Consider the following 6,458-nt stretch of genomic DNA (forward strand, 5'->3'; position numbering starts at 1 on the left):
TTTTTGAGGAATAATGTTATTATTGAACAACAACCATGTTCTCAATGAACCCAAAAAACTCATTAATATCAAAGCTGAATATTTTTGGAAGTAGTTTTTAGTTTGTTTTTAGTTTTAGCTATTTTAGGGGGATATCTGTGTGTGCAGGTGACTATTACTGTGCATAATTATTAGGCAACTTAACAAAAAATAAATATATACCCATTTCAATGATTTATTTTTACCAGTGAAACCAATATAACATCTCCACATTCACAAATATACATTTCTGACATTCAAAAACAAAACAAAAACAAACCAATATAGCCACCTTTCTTTGCAAGGACACTCAAAAGCCTGCCATCCATGGATTCTGTCAGTGTTTTGATCTGTTCACCATCAACATTGCGTGCAGCAGCAACCACAGCCTCCCAGACACTGTTCAGAGAGGTGTACTGTTTTCCCTCCTAGTAAATCTCACATTTGATGATGGACCACAGGTTCTCAATGAGGTTCAGATCAGGTGAACAAGGAGGCCATGTCATTAGTTTTTCTTCTTTTATACCCTTTCTTGCAGCCACGCTGTGGAGTACTTGGACGCGTGTGATGGAGCATTGTCCTGCATGAAAATCATGTTTTTCTTGAAGGATGCAGACTTCTTCCTGTACCACTGCTTGAAGAAGGTGTCTTCCAGAAACTGGCAGTAGGACTGGGAGTTGAGCTTGACTCCATCCTCAACCCGAAAAGGCCCCACAAGCTCATCTTTGATGATACCAGCCCAAACCAGTACTCCACCTCCACCTTGCTGGCATCTGAGTCGGACTGGAGCTCTCTGCCCTTTACCAATCCAGCCACGGGCCCATCCATCTGGCCCATCAAGACTCACTCTCATTTCATCAGTCCATAAAACCTTAGAAAAATCAGTCTTGAGATATTTCTTGGCCCAGTCTTTTTTTTTTTTTTTTTTGCCTGTCCCATTTGGTTCTTTAGCCATCAGAATTGTTGTCTGAAGACCAACAAGGATACCCAATGGATTTACTTTGCCAAATGGATCATCGTGGCATTGCCGTATTGGTCCATTTGGTCGATCTTTGTTTTTATTATTTATTTTATTTTATTTTCAGATGTTACAGACGGGACAGACATGAGTGAGAGATAGGAAAGGGAGAAAGAAAGAGGAAGGAAAGGAAAAACAGAAGGGGAGAGGGACAGTGAGAAAGGGGGGGAGAAAAAAAATAAAAATCTCCTGGATCACCTGTTGAGAGAAGAATAGAAAACAAGCAAAAAAAGACAAAAAAAAAACAAAAAACAAAGCAACATACTAAACACAACACCATCGCATTAATCTAGCTAAGTGTAAACAGCAGTAAATACTAAATATTCAATGTTGTTGTGCAGCACGCAGGACAGATGTGCTTCGAAGTAGCAGCCAAGAAAGGTGTAATTTGGGTCTACGAGCAGTGAACACCCGTGTGCATACCTGTGTGGATCAGCGCGCTTGTATTCCAAAGGTTTCTCCATGTAACAATCTGCTAGGGAGTGTGGGGGGGCCACAGCCCCGTCCTCCAGGGTGTGAAGCAGGTATGGAGGAGATCAAAACTCCAGACATCCAGAGGCCCCCAGAACACAAGAAACCATGGAAGACCAACAGAGGGGCAGCCGCACCACTGTTCCAGTAAGAGCTGAGGAGAGTCCCAGATGAGGGCTCACTCAGCAGCCGCGGAGCAGAAGCCAGGGGGAGTTGCAGTGATGCGCCCGTGAGCTCCGCCGGCCGCCAGCTGTGCCTGAGTGACCGAGCCCCAGGCCGAGAGGCCGGGGGCACCCCACCCCCGAAGGGGCCCGAGCGAGCCCCAGGCTCCAGGCCCCGATAAGCGGCCGCCAAGGAGTGAGCCGGTGTGTACCTGGACGCCCACCCCCAGACACAAGGAACCACCAACGCACCGACACCTGAGGGAGTCCGCCACCGGCAGGGGAAGTGATGGTAGGTGGAGATAGGCCTCCAAACCTTGGAGGGCCTGAGGTGTCCCCAGAGAGGTGGCGTCTGATACCCAACCTGACATATAGACACAGAAATACAGGCACACACATATACAAACATCCATTCCCACCCTCATGCTCTCATATGCACTTACTCCACACTCAACCAACGTGGAGACAGACATAAAGAGACGCTGTACACACGATCACACTCCCCAAGCGTACTCTACAAACCGGGTCTAGGTACCCTTGCCCCTGGAGGGGGGAACTGCACCCAGACCCAGGTGGTGTTACCCTTTTCCCTGCGGTGGGGAGAGGCAGACCACCCCGACTCCGTAGCAGCAGGGAGGCCCCACACTCCAGACCGCAGTCGGACGGCCAACTCCACCTAGCCCTCCCGCTCCAGCAGGCCGCAGAGAACGGGGGTGGGAGAAGACTCCAAACCTCCCTCCACCCGCTCATTGTAGTGTTGATGCATGTGTGTTCTAAGGTGCAATTAAAACCCAGGAGGGCATGGAGCTACCTGCCAAGGAGCAGCAGGTAAGCGCATAGTCCCTCCTGATAGCCCTCAATGTCTAAGTGTATTTAAAATTGAGAGGTGGGCAACGACGCCAGGGGTGGGGTGTACACCCTGATGGTAATTTGGACTCCGTGATTGTGCCCACCCCCAAGATCCTATATGTATGTGTAATGAGAGTGTGACTAATGTGAATGTCTAAGTTGTGGGATAAAATTGAGGCAGAGGCAGCCAGAAGGGGACAGAGGGGGGGGTAGCCTCCTCTGCACCCTGGTGACATACCCCTACTCCAAGGCCCTGCATGTGTGGGTGGTTGTGGTGGAGCGGGAAGAGAGAGGCAGCTGGAGATGGGGAGGGAAGGAAGGGAGGGGCAGGTAACCCCTCCCTGGGGCCAGCTCCCCCGCTGACCCCAGTAGGCACTCCCACACTCCGCGACCCGCCAGGGAAAGGGGGCCCAGGCCCATCCAGACCGGGGCCCAGTGCAGCAGCGCCTCCCGGCCCCACAGAGCCCGGGACAGTCCACCCAACCCCACCACAGAGAAAACTTCACCCACCCCACCATCCACTCATCTTCCAGACTACATAAGACAGTAAACGCCCAGGCTGAGATCTTCCTCCACCTCTCCTGTATCTCCCCCTCCTGCAGAGAGAGTTCCTGAAGAGAGGAAAGCTCCTGCAAGATGTGACCATCCCCCCCACCAGTTGAAGAGCCCCCCAGGTGGTTCGACGCACCGGCGGCACCCTGCTCCAGGGCCGGGCCCCCATGCACCCACCCGCCCACAACCCCGGCAACACCAACCAGGATCCAAGCCCCCGAGGCCCGGCCCGGGCCCCAGCCCAGAGACGGAGCGCCCCCAGAACCTCACGCCCATCCCGGACCCACCCAGGGCCAGCCAGGCTACCAGGTCAGTAACCCACGTCCGTCAGCACAGACCCTCCCCTAGCCCCGCTGCACGCAGCCGCGAGGAAACAGTCACCTGAGAGCCAACAGAGCCCCTAACCGGACATGACCGCTACCCCGGGTTGAGCCCCCCAAGGAAGATGCCTCCGGGGAACCCCCCGACGCCCTAAGCCTGTCCCTACCCCCACACCAATCACAACAGTGAAGGTGGGACCAAATTATGACCCCCCACCCCCACTAGGTGATGGAGCTGATAAAAGGAGTCCAGAGCAATTGATCTGATGTGGTGGCAGAGGCTATATCAAGACTAATGTAATCTAATAGATAATTTCTATATTGGTTAGAATTAAGATTATTTTTATTTTTCCAGTTCATGAGGACTGTTTTCTTGGCTATGCATAGGGCAGTGAAAACCATGTGGGCGATATTCTTTTCTGAAGTGACATTATCTAAGCTGCCCAGTAAACACACTAAGGGGGAGGTTGGAATGTTGTTTGGAATGGCCCAGTCTTGACGTTTCAGCTTGTGTGTCTTGTTCAGTGGTGGTCGTCTTTCAGCCTTTCTTACCTTGGCCATGTCTCTGAGTATTGCACACCTTGTGCTTTTGGGCACTCCAGTGATGTTGCAGCTCTGAAATATGGCCAAACTGGTGGCAAGTGGCATCTTGGCAGCTGCACGTTTCCGCGATGCGCGTATCGAGGCTTGCTTCATTTATGGGAGGAGCTGAAAATGATGACGTCCGAAGCCTCGCTGCCCGGCTGTACCACGTGACTGGTTCATGAAGTGGTTCGAACTTTGCCGCAAGATATGACAGCGATATAAAAGGTAATAAAAGCAGTGAAAATTTAGTTTTTACAGAATAAAATGTGAACAGTGTGTAGCTGTCCATACCTCAACGTTACAAAAGCACAACCACTGTCCACACATCACCTCACAGTAAATGATCATTTCCATTTTAAGCATTTCCAAATAATCATTTTCCATACTGCCAGTATAAATATACACAGTATACTGCATCACTACAATATACATGTTTTACACACTCCTTTTGTTGTTGACATTTACAGGCTGTGTGCAAAAGGCCACACTCTTCAAATTCATGCCAACTAATATTTTTACGTCCAGTAGGTGTCCTACTAGAGCAAATGAAGCTTCAAGAAGGAAATTGAGGACTTAAATACACAGACTGATGCGGATGATAATGAGAGACCGGTGAGTACACAGCTGAACATAATCTGGCTAACGACATGAGAGACGAGCTGATACGGGAAAAACAGGAAGTGAGAACAACATTGATGTGGCAAAATAAACTGAACATGAACAAACTGAAATCACTGGGTCAATGACCCAGGAACCCTGACAAGCGGAAGTCGTGCCTAAATATGATCATGTCCTTATTGTTGGAGATTTTAACATCAATGTGTTTTGACCTGATAAAGCGATGGTTTTTTAAGTTTAATAGATTCTTTTAATCTCACACAGCGGGTGGCTGAACCTACACAAGCATGTGGACATACTGTGGACTATGTTTTATCCTATCACCTGCCTGCTTCAAACTTGATTATTTTAAATGCAGAGTCCGAAAACGTTAGAGCACTTTTGCAAATATCTGATGTCTTGATAAATCGAGCAGATATTTGAAGTTTACACAGCACCATTCTCGCATGAAAATATCTTAAAAGTGTGACCCAGAAAGAGTAATATTTCAAACTCCGCCACTCTGTGTTCCTCCGCCACTGCCTCGTTTGCGTTTTGGACGAAATGGATTCTGGGATATTGCATTTCATCATTTCGAGCTGATTGGAGACCAAAACAGCCAATCAGATTTTTTTGCATCCAAGTCTGTGATTGGCTGGTTTTGTGGCACAAATATAACGGTGTACAGAAAGAGTTGAACGCGCACGGGCAGAAATGTTGAGAGTGCGAGCAACACATTGCGAGCGAGCGCAAATGCAAAAACTGAGCGAGAGGGGCTGCTGTTGTGTGTGTGTGTGTGTGTGTGTGTGTGTGTGTGTGTGTGTGTGTGTGTGTGTGTGTGTGTGTGTGTGTGTGTGTGTGTGTGTGTGTGTGTGTGGATAATCACAAACACTGAAATACAGTTTTTTGCACGCAGCAATGAATTTTGTTCACTCAGATTTCACTTTTCTTCGCTCAAAATAAATTTCTCCTCAAAATGCAACACTTGCACCTGCAAAACTTTTTTACATGCACCCAAATTTTTTTTACGTGTGCTCAGAATAGTGGCACAAACATAACGCGATGCCCTTTGGCTCCCCCGTCAAAGTGATCCGTGACAGCAAAATTTCGCAAGCAAATAAACTGCTGCAGCGTGAGCAAAGAAGAAACTCTGTCTGGCTTATTTGTGCACGTGGCCGCTGAGTTCACTGGGATACGGATACACCTCTGCTCACTAACTAATATTTCCTTGCTAAAAGTCAGTAGAGGCCTATCCCAATATAAACTTCTGATAAACCGACCTTCATCCACCAATCTGCAGTCTCTGTCCACTACCCATTTTGAACAGAATATTTCTCTACATACTCTATGCAACCGGATTCTGGGGATGGGATAGTAGTGCAACATGCATGGACCTTCTGGCCCATGAATAAATGATAAATGATTGGTTCTTATCTAGTCTACAGGGGCACTCAAAGCGCTCAACGACAAGCTGGTTATAGATAAAGGTGACTAGGGATGGGTATTGATAAGATTTTCATGATTCCGATTCCATTTTCGATTCTGTTTAACGATTCAATTCTTTATCGATTCTTTTTAAAAAAAGGAGAACACTAAGTTCAATTAGCTTAGAACTTTGTTTTATATCTTCTCTTTGAACAAGATAGAAATTTAGGAGTAACATGGCCTTACAAACCCAACAGTGAGATCTTAAGAGATCCAGCCTATGGCCCTTCAATGGGGTGTCACAGGGTCCCCAGAAAAAAAAATTGTAAATGTAAAATAATAAAATAAATATTCGTCTGTAGCAATAACAAAGTATAACATAAATTATTCTGTGGCAATTACACAAGAATATCCAGTAATGTCCCTGCCTACAATTAAACACATTCACTTACCGAAAATCGG

The sequence above is a fragment of the Maylandia zebra genome, linkage group LG8, assembly GCF_041146795.1.
Source record: "Maylandia zebra isolate NMK-2024a linkage group LG8, Mzebra_GT3a, whole genome shotgun sequence".
Taxonomy (NCBI): Eukaryota; Metazoa; Chordata; class Actinopteri; order Cichliformes; family Cichlidae; genus Maylandia; species Maylandia zebra.